The sequence below is a fragment of the Equus przewalskii genome, chromosome 17 (genome assembly GCF_037783145.1).
Source record: "Equus przewalskii isolate Varuska chromosome 17, EquPr2, whole genome shotgun sequence".
In the NCBI taxonomy this organism is placed as follows: Eukaryota; Metazoa; Chordata; class Mammalia; order Perissodactyla; family Equidae; genus Equus; species Equus przewalskii.
The window spans coordinates 17,193,327-17,214,150 of record NC_091847.1 but is presented as its reverse complement, the minus strand read 5'-3'; the positions used below and the strand labels follow the sequence as shown (position 1 = coordinate 17,214,150).

Sequence of the window (20,824 nt, the reverse complement as noted above, 5' to 3'; positions counted from 1 at the left end):
CTATGGGTCTTGCTCTGTCTGTGTATAGATTAACTGCTCATCCCATAACTGCTGAGGCTCGGCATCCCCAACTGTTATAGATGTGAGTTTCTGGGAAATGAGAAAAGGATTGCTTTAAACTTTTGTGTGCAGGTCTTCTCTTGTTATTGGAGTCAACTTCTGTGTCTGTGTGAGCTGTGCACTAGCCAGCATATCTTCTGAGGCTAAGAATGTTTATAGTATTTTAAGTTCTCCTCCCAGAGGATGTGATGACTTCTTCTCATCTCTTAGGTCTTTCTCTCTCCAGGTAGAATGTGGTGAAATTAGTGTGTGTTTGTCTGTGTGTATGTGTGTGTATGTTTATATGTCTATTCCCTTTGCAACTTCTGGAGAAACTTGGGGTAAAGATATAAATTCTTAGCCTCTCCTTTGAGAAGAATACACTTCTTACATATTAATCAGCCAACAGGGTTTGGGTTATGCCTAGGCAAGGGACAGAGATGCCCACATAGTATGATGTGAGTGGCATAGGAAAGGTTCTCTTAACTCAAAAATATCATCCTTGCTGGTTGGTCCCTAAAGCCCCAAATTCTGCCTTAGGTTCCAGAGAAGATGCAAAGACCCTATAAAAGCAAGCAATGCTAAGCTATCGTCTTTCAATACTTCACAGTAGCATTCATTAATAAAAGGTCTTGGATCATTCCTAAATGTCAACCAGATAAGCAGAATTTTGTTGAGGGAATTGGTAAACAAAAGGATGCAGAGCATAGAGCACTGGAATGCAGGGCTGAGTTGGGGCTTGCAGGGGTGGGGGAAGTGGATTCCCATGAGGACACTGGGTACCTGAAAATCAAAGAGGAAAGAGTCTCAGTGAAATCTTTGCCCACATTTAAATTTTGCTTAAGGACAGACTTGACTGTGAGCATAAATCAAAGCCTGTCATATTACCAGTGCTAGTTGAAATCCCAAAAGCAAGCTTGTGTTCCCATTGGCATATGGTCCTTCTGTGAGTCTTGTGGGGGCCGCAAATCTGTTTCTTGACTTATGGAATAAAAGAATGCTGTGAAAATGAGAACTTGTTGCTTGGCGCCAACTGAGAAACTTAATCCTGTTAAATCTCCCTAAATGATGCTTAGGAGAATTTTTACACTAGTGAAATATCTTTCTTGTTTCCTAGAGGCAGATTAAGTGTTACATCTGCGTGCCCAGATTGGGAAAATCCTGGAAAAATAACGTGCTCTATTATGACTATGTGGCCTGGTGTACGGAGGTGCCTAAACGCTATTCAACGTTATACAACTTAGGCCATGTGACTATAATTTTACCCTCTGTTTTAGTGTTACATTCTTTCTTCATATAGGACACTATAGCTGGGACAATGACAGCAAGAGTATTCTTTTCGAATTGGTTCTTTGAGAGTGGGAACCATTGAAAACCCATTGGGTGAATTCTATTCTGACTGTCGGGAAGAGAGGTAGATGGGATGACATCAAAGCTGACTGGCCTATAAAGGATGTGAACCCAAGACATGGCCCTATTGTTTGGTTCCATGCTGAAGCCACACAAATAACTAGGCAAGAAATGTATAGAGATAATTCTAGATAAAGGTTACTGGGAAATTAAACAAAAAACAAAAAATACCAAAATCACTTGGCATCATATTACACATTCCCAAGGCATGTTTATCTTATTTTACTTTATTTTATTTATGTTATGTTATTTTTTGCGTCATTGAATGCTAAATTGGGAATGAGTTATACAGTCACTTTGCGAAAGAAGAGTTAATACTCAGCGAGGTTAAATGCTTTTCCTGAGGTCACACAACTAGCATACAATCAAGAGTAGAATCAAGGTTTCCTCCCTGTCACTTCAGTTCTTTATCTTTCACTATATAACATCCCAGGAAGAGCAGATGTCCTTTTGGAAAACTGCAGAGAGGAAAGAGAAACATATTGAATTCTTAAGTCTTGAAATTCAGCTGCAGTAATCATCATGACCCATATTTTTGAGAGTTAGGAGGCCCAGAGGTAATTTCCACTTTCAGATTTTGCAGGAAAATATTCCTCATAAGGTAGTGCAAGAATAAGGTACTATTAACTTCATTACACATTTTATTTTAGATAATCAAATCATGAAGTGTTGAGCAGAAATTATAGCTCCCTTGCAACAGCTTTCAAATGTTTAGGCTGGAGGAACCACAGAATAAAGAAACTCATGGTCCAGATACTGAAAAATGCTTCAATTGGGAGATGCGAATTTGTGGTCCTTAGTCACAATTTTGCTTTCAGGACATGACACAGGGGAAGATTTCAGTGTGTGTATGTGTGTGTAAGTATGCATGTGTGTGCACCCTGGTAATGCTGAAGTAGTCTTTGATGCTGCTGATGTTTTATTTGATAAATCACTCTTTTTAAGAAGAAAGTGACAGGTAAAGGAAAGTGAAATGAAAAATATGTTTCAGTATGGGGGGTGAAGACCCCAAGAGCAAGACAAGTGAGTGCAAGTTTGCCTCCACCAGTGGCAGTGTGCTGGGTAGCCGCATATTCACAGCAAGTACAGTCTTCTCTCTGATAACAATAAAAATCACCGCAGAAATCAAGGCCTCTTCTTGACCTAAAGCTGTTCAATCCACCCCAGGATGCTTTTTGATCAGAAAAAGTCAGCATTTCACACTGTGCCTTTTTATTTGCAAGAATCATTCCCAGGCTGCGTGTATTGCTATTTGACACTTGTAGCTGTGATAGCATTTAGCTGATGAGAAGGCTAGGGAGTGAATTATCTTTTTCATCAGCTCATATTTCAATAGCAAACATTCTTTTTTAATTTGGGGAAAAATTACTTTTTGCTTTTAAGCACGGATGGGAGTAACAGCTTCTCTTATAAATGATGAATTCCTTCGTGGTACCTCCAGTCCTTTCTCCCCCACTGAAGGGAAGACAAAACCTGGCCATACTAGATCCTCAGCTCTGATAGCAGTACAGATTTGATAGGAGCAGGAAAGGCCTTCAATTTATCCTTCAGCCTCTTGATGGTTTGCATCCAATTCATTAGAGTAATTAAGCTTCCACAGGCACGTGTTAACTAAGTCAACAAGCATCACTGAAAACCTACTTTATATTTAAGACATTTTAGTAGCTATGGGATGTGCTGGGTAGTTGCCATTTTCCCCTCCAGATCCATTCCATCCTTCTCTGCTTGGCTGTGCACCCCTGGAGGATGTGCCATGTAGAGCTTGTCAAAAGGATTTCTGGTCTTCTGGTATCTAATTGGGTTTGGACAATGGGGGGACATAGCAGGGATCAGTCAGAGGTTGGGAGGAGAGAAAGGTCAGGGTAATTGTTTTCCCTCTCTCTCCCTGCCTGGTGGTGGAACACAGTGACTGGGCTATTCTGCCTATGGACACAGATTTTGTTGGGCAACCCTCTCCATAACTCTAGCTACAGTTATAAGCATAGCCCTCTCTGTGTTCTGTCACTTTCTCTCTCCCCGTGTCCCTTCTTCGTTGTAATGACTCCTGGATTTGCCAGACCATCTCATGTTGGTTTGCTTTAGGTTGGCCCACACTTTATTGAATAGTTCCTTTACCAAACTCTCCTCAATTAGATGGTTTGCGTATGCCAGCTCTTTTCTGCAAGGTCCTCTGACTGATACACGGAAATACTCCTCCTCAAAGTATTTGTAGTTTATTTGGGGAAGCTGACCTAATAAGCAGGAAAAATAATATAACATGGTGGAGGTAAACAGTGTGACACTGATGGTGATAGGAGTTGAGATCATTGTGGGAGGATGTAAGGAGGCACTATGGAGAAGCTGTAGTTAGAACTGTGCTTTGACACAATGGAGAGAATTTGGGAAGTGAGGATTAGGATAGAAGACAAGAAAGGGGAAACCCAAGGATTTTGTCCTCTACTTCTGGTGACAACCCATTTCATTGCTGAATTATCTTTTCCAAGGGAAACATCTTCCTTATATCATATAATGATGGTTAATTTTACATGTCAGCTTGAATGGGCTAAGAGATGCCCAGAGAGCTGGCAAAACATTATTTCTAGGTATGCCTGTGAGAGTGTTTCCAAAAGAGATTACCATTTGCATTGGTAGACTGCATAAAGAGGATTGCCCTCACCAATGAGGGTGGGCGTCATCTGATCTGTTGAGGACCTGAATAGAACAAAAAGGCAGAGGATGGTTGGACTTGCTTTCTACACAAGCTGGCACATCCATCTTCTTCCGTCCTCAGACATTGGTACTCCTGGTTCTTGGGCCTTTGGATTCAGACTGGGTCTTACACCACTGATTCTCCTGTTCTCAGGCCTTGGGGTTTAGACTGGACCTACACCATCAGCTTCCAGCTCACAGACAACAGATCATGGGACTTATTAGCCTACATAATCACACGAGCCAATCCCTTAGAATAAATCTCCATGTGTGTATATAGAAATATATGTACCCCCCGACATACTTATATACACACACACATACCTCCATATATACATACAGAGAAACGAAACCCTGACTAATCTAAATCTCTGCTGTTTTACCTTCAGTTATTTCCCTCCTGTTTAGTTACTGGAAGTAAAGTAAAGTAAAGCAGAAGTCAGCAAACTCTGTAAAAGGCAAGAGAGTAAATATTTTAGGCTTTTTGGGCCAGAAGAGCAGTCGCAACTTCTCTGCTCTTCTATTGTAGCAGGAAAGCAGCCACAGACAACACAGGAATAAATGGACATGGCTTCTCTTCCAATAAAACTTTATTTACAAAGACAGGTAGCAGGCTGGATTCTGAAGGGCATCTACATGCATTCGAGAAATGGGAAACTTGAAAGTCTGAGGTCCTTTTTCCTGGGTGCTAACTCTCTGAGTAGTGAGTCACTATTACCTTGAGGATGCACAATATCCTGGGGCAGGCAAAGGAGGAGGCGTAGGCTGTTAAGCAAAGATGAATGTACTAAGTGGCAAGAAAGTGAGCAAAGGGGAATATTTTAGAAAGCTCAAAACTTGCTGAGACTTTTTCTAAATACAAAATAGGGGCATGGTTAGTGTTGCTCCGTGCATCCGGTGGATTGTGAATACTAAGAAAAATCTGCATTTTATAGTGCCTCAGGCCTGACCGTAACTTTCTTGACTCTCTTGGTGCTACAATTAGAGCACCTCTCACCATAGCGATGCTGTTCAGAGCACAAACTACCAGGTTGCTAGAGAAGGTTTCTAGCTACTTGAATCTCAGCTACCTTTGACCCCTTCTGCGAATGGAAACATAAAGTTCGGTTTACAGTGCCTCTGACCACTGGGCAAAGGCCAAGTTGTCCTCTGGGAAGCCTGACCTTTGTTCTCTGATATCAAGATTGTTTGAGATTTCCCAAGTGAGCATCAAGTGGAGGAGGGTCAAAGGACGAGAGGGAGCATTTTATTCCTCCAACTGCTTCATCCTCTTTATGGGGCTGTTATCTCAGCTGTCTCCTAGGTGTTCTGAGAAGAACATAGACCATGTACCGGAACCAGATGTTGCAAAGTGTGGTGATGTCTGAGGATCCAGCCAAGGTGCTTTTTAGGAAAAAGTGACAGGTGGAAAACAGAGCAGCTTTGGCCTGTGTCAGCAATCTTCCAAACTGGTGTGCTGAATCTTTGCCTGTTCCCCCTTGAAAGCGGGCAGTGGTGGAGTTAGAGAAGTGTCAGACCCTTAAATGAATATTTACCCAGTGAATCTGCTCACCAGCCTAGCAGAGCCATCATGGCAAGTCAAGAAAATGCTGGAGAAATGCCCTATCCAACTCAGCAGCACAGATGGGGGGGACTATGGATAGATTTGGGGCAGATGGGCTGGAAGAAGACAGGGGAGGCTTGGCCAGGTAGGTACAGCCCATAATACCTGGTTGCTAAGGGCTACAAGGGGCTCCAGACGAGCAGGAAGTGATCAGAACCCAACAAGAACAGTGGTGGGAAGGAGGTTGGAGACTTGAGCAACACCACTGCTGAGGACAGGGTATGAATGGAGGGCAGGACAGACGAGCAGAAGTACGATACATGCCAGCTGTGGACACAGCATATCTCAGCAGTGGGGCTGACAGACTCTAACACTGAAGCCACTTTAGCAGACAGCTCAGCCTGTTCAGGCAGAAAATCATGCACTGAGTCTAGACCAGGAAGGCTTCCTTTCCTTGGTAATCAAAGCTGAAATTTATTGAGGCTTACTATGTGCCAGGCACTCTGCTCAGTGCCTTAGATGGAAACTGTCATTTAATGACAACCCTTTGAAGTAGGAACGCTAATTATCGCTATTACACAAATGAGAAATCTGAAGCTTATCAAGTTAACCAACTTCCTCAAGGCTATAGAACTGGTGAGTTCAACTCAGTTCTGGCTACCTCCAGACTACACTGCCACTGCACAGCTGGCAGCTCTGAAGCAGAAACCTTCTTTATGCCAGGGATGGGGAGCTCCTCGCGTGGGGTTTCCCGAACTCAGAGAGCCCCGACCTCAATAGGGCTGGAGGTTTACATGTGTTTTAGCACATCTTCTGTATCTCTGCCTCCTGATGAGAGAGGCCAGGCTTGAACTGTCAAAGGAGCACAGGCAGGAGCTAGAAGGTTGTAAGAAATAAAGAATGCATGTGTTGAAAATTGGTGTAGGCCTACTTCCTAGTCTTGTGCTTTTTCTAATTAGTCGGGTCTTCGAACCTACTTTTGTAGAGATTAAAGTTTATGATCGCAGATGTATAATACCATATGTCTGTAATTCTGTGTATTTACACACAAGAGGACTGGTGGTGGTGTGTGCACATACAAGGTGGAATTATTGACTAGAATGGGAAGAGAGCATGGAGGAACTGGTGGATGCTGGGGCACATCTAACGTATAGCTGTCCCCCAGTATGCATCAGGGTTTGTCCCTTGAGTGGTGATTCTACCAAATGGCTGCACGTTCTTCTAGCTGGGCCACTGACTGATGGAGGTGGGTAGGGAGCCAACAGCATTTCCCAAGAGAAGATTCCCCGCAAAGTGCCATTTATTTACCCACACCTGGAGTTGGTGCTCCTTCCTCTAAGAAGTGTTGGCCTTCATGAGGGTGATGGCTCCCCTGAATGACTTCACTTCCCTCTTTTCCTTCCTCTCATCATTGAAAATAAGGCAGACTGTCATCATCACCATATCTTCCAGATTTCTTATTGAAATGCCCTTTCCTGAGCCACCATCATGCTCACTTCTGGTCTTTATCACTACACTTACCACTTTGTCACATACCTGTCTGCCCTGGAGCAGCCTAGGCAACATTGATGTTTGGGACCCTGTATTTCTTTGTTGTGGGGGGCTGTCCTGTATGTCGTGGGATGTTTAGCATCATTCCTGGCCTCTACCTACTAGAGGCCAAAGTTGTGGCAACCAAAACTGTCTCCAGACATGGCTAAGTGTCTCCCGGGGAGAAAAATCAGCCCTGACTGACCTGAACGCTAAGCTCCTTGAGGACATGAGTCCTGGCATGTTCACACGTGTTTCCCTAAAGTCTGACACAGAGAAAATGTGTAGTGAAATGAATAAACGAGTGACTGAACTTACCAGTGAGGAGCTGTTCCTGAGCTAAGTACACAGAAGCAGGCGATCTTGGATATGGGGCAGGGAGGAGCTGCCTGGGGAAGGAACTCCCTGAGGGCTGGTTGGGAAGGTTGGAGAGGGCAGATAATACCCTGCTTTTCACTTTTACCCAAGGGTCACTCTATTATATGTGTAAAGTTTTTTGTTTTGCTTCAGAGATTCTTAACATGAGATCTGGACCCTCCTGAATCCCAGAGTGCTTGATAGGGCAAATTTATTATAAGCCTTCAGGGGTTTTGAGTTCTCTGAAATATATTGTATTAGATTTTATGTGTATATGCATATGTGCATTTTTCTGGGGAGCAGGTCCATAGGTATGTCAGATTCTCAAAGGTATCTGTGACCCAAGAATGGTTAGTGACTTCACCTGCCATCAGTCTAGCAAGCCTGGCTCACAGCACAGGCACACAGATGGCTTACCTTGCCCAGGTCACAGAGCAGGATCTCAGCAGCACCTGGCTTCATCGCTTATACTAGGCTGCTGCTGCAAGTGCTGTCTGTCTGCCTCACAGCTCTGTGCATCTTTGGAGTCTTAGAGATCACTAAATCAAGACAGGAACTGGAAACATTTTGAAAGCCCTTTGCAAATGCTGTTATCAACGGATGATGAAATGATACTGCTTCTATAGCAGAAATAAGTACAAATGAGCAGAGATGTTTGCTTGGCATGTTCTGTGTTTTCTTAGGGCTCAGAGATCTGCTCATCATTCTCCTGGTGTCTCACCATCTTTCGATAATGGGAATCATCAGATCATACAAGTTTCCATGGCAACTGAGTTTTCTGCATCATCCTCTGGCAGCCTAAGATTGTTCCTGTGGCAGACTCCCTAGTGCTTTGTCCATAACAAGAGGTGGAGCTTTCATCAATCTCCTTAGAACCTGGTCCTCAAACCCAATAGGCAGCTGGGTGTTCTCTCTGATAGGTGCCTGCTTTCATTTCTAGAGTTTCTAATTGGTCAGCACAGGAACTGAGCAACTACTAGGTTTGAAGCACTGTGAAGTGCTAAGAGTGAAGAGCTAAGTGGATGCTAAGAAATTCAAAGCATGATTTCTGCTTTACAAAGCTTGAAACAATCTAGTCACATATGCACAGTCATAGTAATGCCAGGGGGTGGATTGTGGTGCAAACAACAAGAGTGATGGGATTTAGAAGGAGCAGGTTGATCTTCTAGCTGTATTGATCAGGGAGGGCTTCCCCTAGGAGAAGAGCTTTCATGTCCCCTTCTAAGAAATTGGTCCAGATTTAATCTACAGTGTCTCTGAGTTCCCTGGAACAGAAATTTATTGAGAAAACCATGGTGTCTTGAAAGAATAGAGTATGATTTCAAGGTGCCTGGCTTATAATAGAGGAATTGCCAAGACCTTAAGAAAGCTGTGTTGTAATCCTGAATTATTGTCTTAACTTTCCCCTTGTCCCCTCTGGCCACCTCTCCCTACCTGTCTATTAAAATTCTCTTACCTGTACTTCCTGGTGCAAAGCAAAATGCATCCCACAGCTAAATCATTTTGATATTCTTCCTTCTCACTCATTTATCAGTGTATGTTATACCTACTGTATATATATTAGCTATATTTTAGCAGCCTAACTATCTCACACTAATTTACCACCCTGTACTATAGTTCATTATTATCAATTAATATTTATTAAGCATCCACAAGGTTCATGGCTGTGAATTAGGCAGCATTTTCATTACTTTCCATTGCGTTGCCATGCTCTGTTGCCTTGGTTCAGCTTAGCCAGTATTTATGATCTTTCTGCCAGTTTCCTATTCATCTGACAGCTCTCATATTCATCCCAATTTCAATTAATATTTCAAGAGCAAATCCAGGAGCCATTGTATTAAAACGCTTCACTTAATGCCAGATGCACTGCCTCAATTCTGTCTCTTTCAATACTAATTTTGCAATTCTCTCCAAACACAGAATCCCATTTGTCTGGGCTGCTCTCTACAAGCCCAAAGAGTGGTTCCTCCTGGTTCCTTTACATTCCAGGCAGTTCCAGATGTTTCCTCCTCATAAATTTCAGTTCCTTAACTAGACTTAATGGATCATAATTGTCCATATCTGAAGATGCCTCTGAGGTTTGCTTTCCTTCTGTCTTTCAGTACCTTTTTGTTTTCAGTTTTAAGCAATTGTCTTCAGCTTGGTAGGTTTCCTAATATAATTAATTCATTGACTGCTCTCATGCACATAGATGTGTTGAGGGAAATAAAATCATTTGGTCTGGTAAATTCGGGGATCCATCTGTCAGAGCCAGCAGATAAGTAGGCTCAGGGGCTGTTGGCCCTTTTGTGAGGAGGAGCTGTTGTCAGAAGCCTGCCATCCCTGGAGATGGTGAAGCCTTGAGGGCTGGCAGAAATCTGGTGTGGATGGGTACAATGCTGAGCCTGAAGTCCTTCAGGGCACCAACTAGATACGACTGAGATTAGGCTAATGCTGGCACTCCCTCCTCCCCGAGTGGAATCCTAGCTAAATGGCGATGGTAGTAGCTATTTGGAGACCTTCTTGGCCAAGTTTGGAGCTCAACAGGTGGGTCTCTAGGCTAAATATCTGACCTAATTCCTGTTTGGTGAGGTGTAGCAAGGAGGAAGTGAGGGCAAGAGAGAGCCAGGTCTAATGTGGTGGTTAGCATTTCTTATCCTCTTAGGAGGACTGGAATAACTTCCCATAGTTTTGCCTACAAAGACTGCATCAACAATATCATTGACTTGTTTACTCGTCAGTAGAGGTCCTAGAAACAAATACATGGCACACTCAAGCCAGGCAATGGAGGATGGGGAAAAATTTAATAAAGGGACTCTTACAAAGGGGTGGCAGGATGTAGGGAATCAAGATAATAGTGCAGTACCCTGAGGCTGGAAACAGTGGGGAGCTGTTACCGTGGCTAGGCCTGAAGGGCAAGGGGACCAAGTGGCCCACAGAACCATGTGGCCATAAAGAGAGAGCCATGTGGCAGGAAATATCACCTTAGATGGAGGGATGCAGCCAACTAGTGTTAGCCCAGCAGAAAGGGGATCAGGACACAAAACCTCTGGCTACACTCCCCTCCCACTCTCCAGGCCCCTACTGTCACCTCCCATTTGCCAAGCCCAAATGGAAGCCAGAGGGAAAGGGACCCACGTGTCACCCTGGGGCCCAGAGCAGGGTAAAGAAGGGTGGAGAGTGGATGTGGAGGAGCCAACAGAATGTATCCAGTGCATTTATCCTAAATAATATACACACCCCACATCAGTCCCTGTCTTCTCACATTTCTGGGATGAGAAGAAAATATTCCTAAGTCAGACTAGCTTATTATTTATATATTATCAGAAATGAATTCCTTCATGTTGCTTTCTAGTCCATTGTGTTGGACTCATCAACTTGGTTTGACCAGAACAATAGGATGTGACACCTTCAGAACACAAGTTCTATGTGGCCAGTGACATGGTCTTCTCTTCAGGGGTCCTAGTAAAAATGCCTAGTGCAGGGCTATGTACGTGCGTGGTGGCCGGGGTACAAGGAGGGTAATCTAGTAGATTGGTCACTGCATTAGAACTCCACTACTGTAGATTTGAATTTGGGGTGAACCCTTTAGCAGATGTGGGTTTCAGCAAGTTTCTTAAACTCTCTGAATCTCTGTGAACTCAGTAGTGGGTTGCCATGACGGTCAAGTGAAATAAAGAGCAAGAAGGTGTTTGGAGACTGTAGGATTCTATGCAAATGAAAGATATTGTTAGGGCGGGGATACAGCTCCTACCTGCAGAACTTCAACTTCTTAAAAATATGAGCAGCTTCAGGAAGAAACCTGTCCTGTCAGCCTACTGTGCGCCGAGCACTCATTTTGAAGGGTACAGTGGGAACAGATGCCATATAGTGCAGCGGAAAGAGCATGGACTGGCTGGAGTATCAGCCTGAACAGATTTGCATCTCAACCTGTCATGTCCTGTCTTGCCTGTGTGAACCTGGCCGTGTTACTTACCTTCTCTGTGCCCCTGTGTTCTCATCTGTATGAAGAGGTGGCAATGTCTTACTCAACGGGCTGTCAGGAGAATGAAGGGAAAGGATTTGAATAGAGCATACAGCGCCGTGCTTGGCATACAGTCTCCTCTATGCTGAAAATATGTAGAGCTGGCTGACATGGCAACTCCAGATGGCAGTTTTCTTTGTCTACAGATGGAAGGAGGCATTTAGAAAAGTTTTTTCTTAAATGTTTGGTTTGCATATCTTCCTATATGATGTTTAAAAATGGAATGGCATATCTACACTATTATCAACCAGAAATGTTCACCAGGTGCTGACTCCAGGTTGTATCTGACCAAACGCTGGAGTTCCTTCTTCCTAGTCCAGTTGCTCAGTAGTGCCCTATTAATGAGCTGGACTCCAGACCTTCTTATGTGGAGCGTTATATTTTTCTGGAACTTTTGGCCTACTGTTCTCACCCTTGAAGCCCAGCCAATGTCTATTTATAACAGGCCATTTTATTCCAAGGGCTTCCAGGAGTGCCCATAGTCTTCTAAGCAACTAGACAATGACTCCCTGTGCACCAGGTCCTGCTGGGTCCTCTGCCCCAGGCCCCGTGCCCCTGATAGAATCAGGCTGGAGACTGGGCTGCAGAGCCCCCCTTTGTCTTATGCCTTCAATTGCTTTGAGCTCTGCCAATTCAGAGCAGTGGGAGATGAGATTTGGGGAAGGGGCTGGGGATCATTTCCCATGTGACTCCCTCTCTTTACTTCGATGGAGGAAAACAGGCTCGGAGAGGTCGAAGCGGGAAAGATTTTCCACTACATAAAGAGAACGAAAGAGGAAACAGGGTCCCAGTGGCCTCCTGCCAGGCCCCAGGAATGCGCCAACCCTGGGAATTGGCCCCTGGCCAGCCTCCTCAGAGGCTGCTGACTTGGGAAAACTGGCTCTCTGGCTGCTGCCAAGAATGCAGACAATGGTCTTTTGGATATTTCACTTTTGAAAGTGAGGCTTTTGTTTTATTATCACCAAAGGTAACATTTATTGGGCACCTGCGGATGCATGCCAAAAGATAAAATGCATGATTGGAAGGCAGTGTAACTTAAACCGAGCAGAAACACCAGGGTCCTCATATAATATTTACAGCCTGCTTCTAATTAAGACTTAATCCTTTGCTCGGGTACATTGCTACCTTAAATGTGAGTGCTGAGTGGAACTGAAATTCTAGAATTAAAATCAGTTTTTAAGTGCTAAAATGAGCGGTATTATATCACCTGAAAAGGCTGACATAAATGGAATCAGCTTATCCAGTTGCCATTTGGTTGAGAAAGGACTTTGAGAGAATGAAGCCCAGAACCAGTGTGTTCTGATGGAGGGAAGGAGGTCAAGATCCAGCTGTTGGTTCAGGATAGATAGCCTTGACATACGTAGAGTACTGAGTTCTGGTATGTAAAGAAGAAGGCCGATTACACACTCCCCTCAATGTGCAATCATTTAGTGTGAAATGAGGACGTGGTATTGTTGAACAATCAGATGACCTGAAAACATTCCGTATGGCTTTTCATTCCCATCTGAATTAGTGATATTGATAGTAACAGCAACTAACATTACAGAGCATTTACTATATCCTATGTACTAGACTTAAATATTTATGTTAGCTCATTCAGTTTTCACAACAACCTTACAGGGAGGTACTATATATCCCCTTGTACAGATGAAGAAACTGAGGCTCAGAAATTAAGTGACTTGTCCAAGATCATACAACTAGTAAACACCAAGGTCTATCTTACCACAAAGCTCATGCTGCCAACACCTGCACCATCTGCGAGTATCTTGAGCACATTTCTGAGTTAAGAGGAGCATGCGTCTCTGTGCTTTGATCAGTGAGCTTTCTGGCTTCCCTTTCTGGTGGCAATGAGGTTGGCCACTCCCAGTATGCCATCTTCTATAGGGTTCAGTGCCATAGCTTCAATAGCCCTTTAACAGTGGCTCTTCTTAAAGCATTTCCCCCTTGGCTTGGAGCCCTTTAACTCAACTAACAGTCTGGCCCCGCTCATGCTTACAGCTCATCCTCCGTGCTGTTATGAGAGGTCCCACCAGGATTCTGAGCAGTGGCAAGAGTTGGGGGAGAGCCTCTTGTAAGAGGTACAGGCCCTCACTTCTGTGCAACTGAGTTCCCCCCATCTCATTTTAAGAAGTTCTATTTGGGCCAGCCTGGTGGAATAGTGGTTGAATTTCTGTGCTCTGCTTCAGCGGCCTGGGGCTCACGAGTCTGGATCCTTGGTACAGACCTACCCACCGCTCATCAAGCCATACTGCATCAGTGTCCCAAGTACAAAATAGAGGAAGATTGGCATAGATGTTAGCTCAACGGCAGTGTCCCTCACCAAAACAAACAAACAAACAAAAACAACAAAAAAAACCAGAAAAAAGAAAAGAAGTTCTATTTATGCAAATCCAGATTTATACAAAGATGCATCAGGAGTTACTTTTTCCTCTTTCCAGAGAGATTCCTCACGTAACAAAGGTCTCACCAGAAGATTTCTTTAAATAGACTTTAATGCCTTTTAAATTGAATTTAATTTTCAAAATTCAATTTGCAGTAGTAGTTTCCCATGGAGCTAAACATCCAACATCAGACCTTTTTCTCCTGCAATGGAAAACAGATCACAGATGGTATTTTGGGTTGAAGCGCTTTCCCCAGGAGCCCTGAAGGGCCTGGGGAGCCTGTCATGGTGCACGGAGGGGGTTTTCACTCAGGGGATGAAGAGGAGAGTCACAACTGGGACTCCCAGGCCACGGTTCCTCCCTGGCCTTGTCTTTCTTCCTTCCTTCACTCTTGACAGCTCTGGTGGGCTCACGACAGTGTGGTCTGTAATAAAGAGTGGGTGGTACCCTACAGTTAATCCAGAGCAACTCAGACATCTTCATAAATCTCCTGCATGTCTCTGAAGGACTTTTCTGGCATGTGAGTCTATAAAAGTTCTCCCTTGATTGCAAATTATATCCATTAAGCACTTATTTTACACATACCGTGGAGCCTAATCCTCTGAATAGATGAAAGAGAAAACAGAAAGAGGAGAAATTAACTTAGATGTAGATTATTGCCCATTGGTGATATGCTAGGCTCTGCACAGATCCATTACATTTGTTTTAATTAATCCTTTGTTCAGAGGCTATTTATTATGCTTGGTTTTTCACAAAATTCTGTGGTGAACAAGACAGATGACATCCTCCTTTCGTGGAACTCACATTCAAATAGATTTCCCAACGACTAGTGAAGTGTGAATTATGATTCCCATTTTAAAGATGTGGAAACTGAGGCTCAGAAAGGTTTAATAACTTGTCCCAAATCACACAAGTAGTAAGAGTTGGCACTGAGTTTCAGAACCAGAACAAAGTCTGACCAAAAGCCAGTTTTTTGGTTTTTCTATACCCTGTACTATTTAGAACGCTCAATTAAGGATCAATTCTGTTTTTTGATAATTGAATACTGTCTGGAAATAACAAGAAGAGAAAACTTGTTTTAAATGAGGAATTCACTAGGATGAGCCTTAGTAGAACAGGAACAGGAAGATACTTAATCATTTTTCCTATGTGGCTACCAGATCCCAATGGAAAATTGGAAAAATAAGTACAGTGGTTATTAGTGCAAGCACAGCCATGCAAGTCACACATTAAGTGTTCAAAGTCCTTTGCCCAGAGAGGCTCCAGCTAAACATTGCTGCCGCTGTTGATAAGCACGCTGCTGCAGGCTCCTTCAGAAAGGAAAATGAAACCAGCTCCTAGAAACGACATGCAGCTCTCAGGGTCATAAAATAAGACCCAGCTCTGCTCCTGCCTACCTGTGTGCCCTCCTCAAATCCTTTAACCTTTTCTGAGCCTCCATTTTCTTCTGGGCTTGTCTAAGGATTAAGTGACACAAGGAGCGAAAAAAAGAAAATTGCTCGAGAAAGTTAAAAATTGTATGCCAGTAACAATGAGAACCTTGATAATGCGAGAACTAGGATAAGGAATAGGGCTCTTGACTTGTTCACAGTTCTACCCTCAGTGCTGAGTCTAAGAGGAGCCTAAGATGCCCCACAAATGGCTGAGTGAAAGAAAAAACGAATGCCCGCAGTCACTCTAATAAAGTAAAAACAAAGTGTTATTGCAGGTGGCACTGGCTCTGTTCCTTTTCCGTGTCCCCACAGCCACTAACTAGAGCTTTATTCCAGCAGATACTGTGAGTGATCCACACACACTCTTAATTAAATGACCAAAGGTGCCTTATCCCTGAGAGTTGGAGATGCTTCTGTCCACTCTCAGAGGCCCAGGAAGCAGGCTCCCTCACCTGGATGTGATCCAAGATCATTTCTGACACCTCCCAATCATGTAGAACAAAGAAAAGGGGCCCCCTCCATCCAAGACCCCACCTCTCCAGGGAGCTTCATCATTTTCCAGACGTACTTGGAAGCTTATCATTCATTCTTTCATTTATCAGATTTTCACTGAGCACCTTATGTCCAAGGCACTGGACTCCTATTAAAATCTTTCAAAAGCATAGCTATCTTAAAAATTCAGCATTTTTTCTCAGAATTTCTGCACTGCGTTTTTCAGAGCTCTGGTGAGCATTCCTGTGGGAAGCCATACAGATGGACGTCACAGAAGCTCACAGCATGCACTGTGAAGAGCTGTGTTCAGGAGTCTCTCCCTGCTTTGGCCCTTTCTGAATATCAAGAGCATAATATAGATATATGACGTAAAGAGGACAGAGGGTAGAGGACTGAGGTAGTCTTGAGACTAGAATAACTCTCTAGAGACAGGCAGCGACTCTGGCCAAGGAAATAGAGGGACTAGAAAAATGATCAAACAACAACAAAAACAACACACAAACACACACACACAATTGCTTTCCAATAAATGGATCCAAATTTCTGCTCTGCTCTCTCAGCCCTAGGGAATCAGCTAGCATTTATGGGATGTCCCAGAGTGAAAGTGGACTGTCTGCGTGGATGAGGCTTAGCAATAGGCCACTGAAATGGCAGATCACAACCCAAGCCTTATAATTTTTGCCCATTTCCAGAACTAGATAAATCCAGTACATTTAGGAAAAGGCACATATGAACCAGATGAAGACACGTGCAAACAGACCAGACAGAGCTATTGTGGAGATCTGAGATGTTGGGGAAACCCAAGGTCAGATACCAGACACCAGAGCAGTAGGCATTGCAGTTATCACGAATATGTGAGGTGAGCGGGCACTCAAAAATCTCGACAGCCAACAGCCTCGATGCCCCCAGGAAGCAAAGACTGAATGCCAAGTATTTCATGTTAATGCCGCTTCCCGATCTAATGTTGTTAGTATTATTGTCACATGGGTGAGATATTCCCAAGAGGATTGGGAAATGATAAAGTGCCACGTGGTGGTATTTCTTGAAACTAACTATCTGAGAGAGTTCATGGAAAATTGAACGGAGTAAAGTTTTGTACTTGAATAAGATTTACCATTATCCATGACAATGTACAAAGTGATCCTTTAGAAACTTACATGACTTAGCCTTGTTAATAGTAACAAGTTAGATCTGAACATCAAGACTAATCAAATCAAAATTTCTGTGTCTATATTCTTTGTATACACAGCTAACTAATAATTGACTAAATAAATGAATAAACGTAACTTTAATTCTGAGTATATAATTAAAATGCTTCAACTTTCTGGTCATAGTCTATAAATGCAAAAAACAATTTCATTAGTAAAGTTAAATTTGCTGGAATCTCAGGTAAAAACTTGTCTGTAGAATCTAAGTTCTGGTACTTCTTTTTAGGTGAAGCTTCTAAGGAAATCATTTTTGTATCTTGAATACTAAGTTCCTTAGATTGATTCAACAAGGGCTAATTCAGGACTCTCTTCTATAATTACACTGAGGTAGGTAGATTCATTGTAACTATTGGTTTTTGAGTCTGGCCAACTCTCTTTGATTGCTAGCTTCTATAGGAAAATGTATTTGTAGTCCTCATTCATTGTTGCTGTGTTCCTAGCATATAGCGCTGTGCCCAGCACGCAGGAGGGCACAATAAATGCTTCAGGAGTGAATTGCTGAGTGGCCGTGGACTCCACACTTCTGGTCCTAGCTTTGTCACTATCTGGCTGAGTCACTCGGAACAATTCTCCTTTCTCTTCTGTGCTTCAACTTCACCTTTTCATCTTGTGATCAGAGGTCTGGGCCCTGTCATGTTCCTTGTAGCTCAATGATTCTATGATATCAGGTGCCTAGCACGGGGTGAGGAATTCCAAAGAAGGAGAAAACAAGATTCCAGCTATCAAAGTGTTCCCAGCAGAGGAGGTGGAGTTTCAGTACTGATAGAGCATGGTGGGCCTCCTTTCTCTGTTGCATTTAAATAAGGCATAAACGTGGAAATATCTAATAATGGAATTGCAGGCATCGGTGAGCAGGGAAGAGAGAGGTCTTACAGGGAAAGAAATCTCTGTCACACATGTATCACCACCATAAGAAATGTACTTATAAAGATTCAATTGTGAGGGAAATTAAATATTAGATCACTCAAACTATCTGAGAATGAGTTATTTGCTTAGATTCCTTTCAAATGTATCAAGGTAGACACTTTTTTTAAGGCAGCTTGTAATCCCAGCTTACTCTCTGGACTTCCCACCTTACCCAAAGTCACCCTGTTAGCTTTACAATCAATTTAAGGATTCTGTTTTGCCGAGGACACTGTCGCCTCATTTGGATGTGGCCATTCCAATTGACATTTTGATATTTGAGATAAATTGTTGCTGTGTCTGGTTTGCAGACCTCCAGATAGATTTGTCCCTCAGAAGTCTTCTGCTTTCCAAAATTCTACCACAGAAAGATATGTCAATGGAGCAGTGTCTCCAATCTGATGAGCATGCTTGAGTTGTAAATTATAAGTTAAAGTCTCATCAAAAGTCACACTTTTGTGAATTTCAGAGGGGTTGAATCAATGGTAAGACCTCATGAATTTGGAAGATTTGGAGTAGATTATCTACATGACTGAATATTACTTAAAAGGACTGAAGCATAAATCTTTTCAAATTTGTACTGTAGTTGAATTAATAGTGAATAGAATCTTTCCTCAGTCTGTTTTGAAAAGTAAGTAAATCATTTATGATAGGTATTGCTTTGCAAATCTAAAGTCAGATATCTAAGTTCTTAAAAGCGGTGTGTCTTTGTCATAAGATTCTCTTTTTGCTGCAAGATGACAGACTCAGCAGATTTCAGATTGAATAATTGTACATTTCCAGGTCATCAAGACCAAACTTAGAAATGTTTATGGAGTTTGCCCTTCTAAATCCTTGTGAACGGTCAGAGAAACTATTTGAAAAATAGCTTTGGGTCAGAAACAACCTGGGATCCATTCTTTACCTCCGAGCATCAAGGAATCTACAAAATGAGACCGCTTGGGCTTCTGTGTCACTTTTCCTTGGCATTGAGTAATGGGCTGGTTTTTGATGAGGTGGCAACAATTTGTGACCACCTGGCATGGGTTTCATCATTTCACCTTTGAAAATGTGTTTAAGAGATTCCATCTAGCTTATACATTTTTAGAACCCAGAGGTGACTGGGACAGAAAGACTTGGATATTTCCCTCTCTTGTGATAGTAGTTTAACTTGTTTTTGAGTCAAATATTTAATCTGACATCCAGGTGATAGAAAACTTTTCTTCCTGACTAAAGGCTGGTTCATTTTATTAATTTGGTACTGCGTCGCAAACCAAAGACAGCTCGAAATCCTTTATTATAAGTCTTTATGTGACTTTGGCCACATCTGCAAAAGTACCAAACAAAAAGATAAAGCCATCGACATTTAGCAGCCACAGTCTAGTAACTGGAATGTTACTGGTCACTTCCCAGTTAGTCTTCCAGAGCCATCACCTCCTCAAGCAAAGAAACCAGTCTTGGGTTGGCAACCTGTATTAGAGCTGAAATAATATTGTCAGGCAGCAAGTTTCTTCAATCAAGAGGTCACCGACCTGGGCAGGACTGCTAGATTTCAGAAAGGACTGGGTTATTCTCGGAGCCATAAAACAATTGTATCTGTGGAAGCTGAGATGATAAAGCATTAAAGCCTGTGGGATAATCACGTTAAGCTTTGGGATAGGAGTTGATCACCTGTTGGAGAAACTCCTTCGCCCTCTCTAGACCTTCAGGTCAGCACAGTGGACTGCAAGACACGTGGGGAAGATCACGTCCTCCTTCTCTTACACAAGGTCTTTGCTGCTTGTCCTCTTCTATTCTTTCCTTTCGTTCTGTTTCCTTCCTTTTCTTTTTCTGTCACCTCTTACTCTGTCCCTCCTCTGTTTCTTCCCTCATGCATCTTCTGCCTAATTGCTTATAAATGTGAAAATCCTGAAAGGAATCCATGAACTTGTCTGGACCCCCCACCAGAACCTTGTTCAGCAATTTGTTTACCAAAAATCTGTCCCTCTTACCTTACCTTCCAAAATATAAAACTCTGAAAACTACCCTTAGCTCTTCAAAACATAAGGCACAAGCTCTCAAACGCTAAGTGTTTACAAAAACAACTTTGAATTTGCGGCATATGTTGCTTATAGACATCTTTTTTTCCTGACAAAAACCTAAATCACTAAAACCTGGCATGAAATTTCAAAGGCTTTGTCCCTATGAGAAGCTACACGATCAGAGAAGTGGAGAAGTTTACAGCTGGAAGGGGTCTTAGATATCTGGAATAGACATTAAACCTAAGCACAGCTCTGCGGGCCGCATTTGCTCATTTGGAACATTCCAGTTTGTGTTACCTGAGGTTCTTTGTATCTCTTTGAGGACGCAGAGATGAAATCCCCTGTGGTTACTTCTCTATTATTTACCAGACAAAGGCCTGTAGCTGAGCATAGTTAGCTCCCCTTTGAACTTCTTGTTTGCCTTCTCTCCTGTCGGTCACAGTCATATATAAAATTTAGAGATGTCAAAATTGCCCAGGGAACAAACAAACAAATCTTTTGCAGGTCTAAACAAACTTTCACTTGGTTCTCTGTGTTGGGAAACGGCAGACAGCAGATCTGCTCCTATTGAAGCAGCCCTTTTTTTATATGGGAAAAACGTTCTATGTGACAAGGTGATTAGTGAGAACCCTAGAAGGAATGTCTATAAAAGTGGGGAGCCGCTGGGCCCCTCTTAGTGCTGTTCCCTCCTAGTAGTCTTGCTGAGGGATGTTCCGTGGCAGGGGTTTGGGTGGGAAACCCTATTGGTGAGCACAGTATTCAGCCCATTCATAGCTGTCTCATGACTGAAACTTGGCATGCTGAACTCTCAGGCAGAAAGCCATAGCAACTCATTTA

General features: G+C 42.9%; 1 protein-coding gene across 11 annotated transcripts in view; it reads left to right on the top strand.

Annotated features, from left to right (window-relative positions):
- Nucleotides 1-20,824, top strand: part of NCKAP5 (NCK associated protein 5) — a 917,518-nt gene that overhangs the window by 133,096 nt on the left and 763,598 nt on the right. The window lies entirely within an intron of this gene.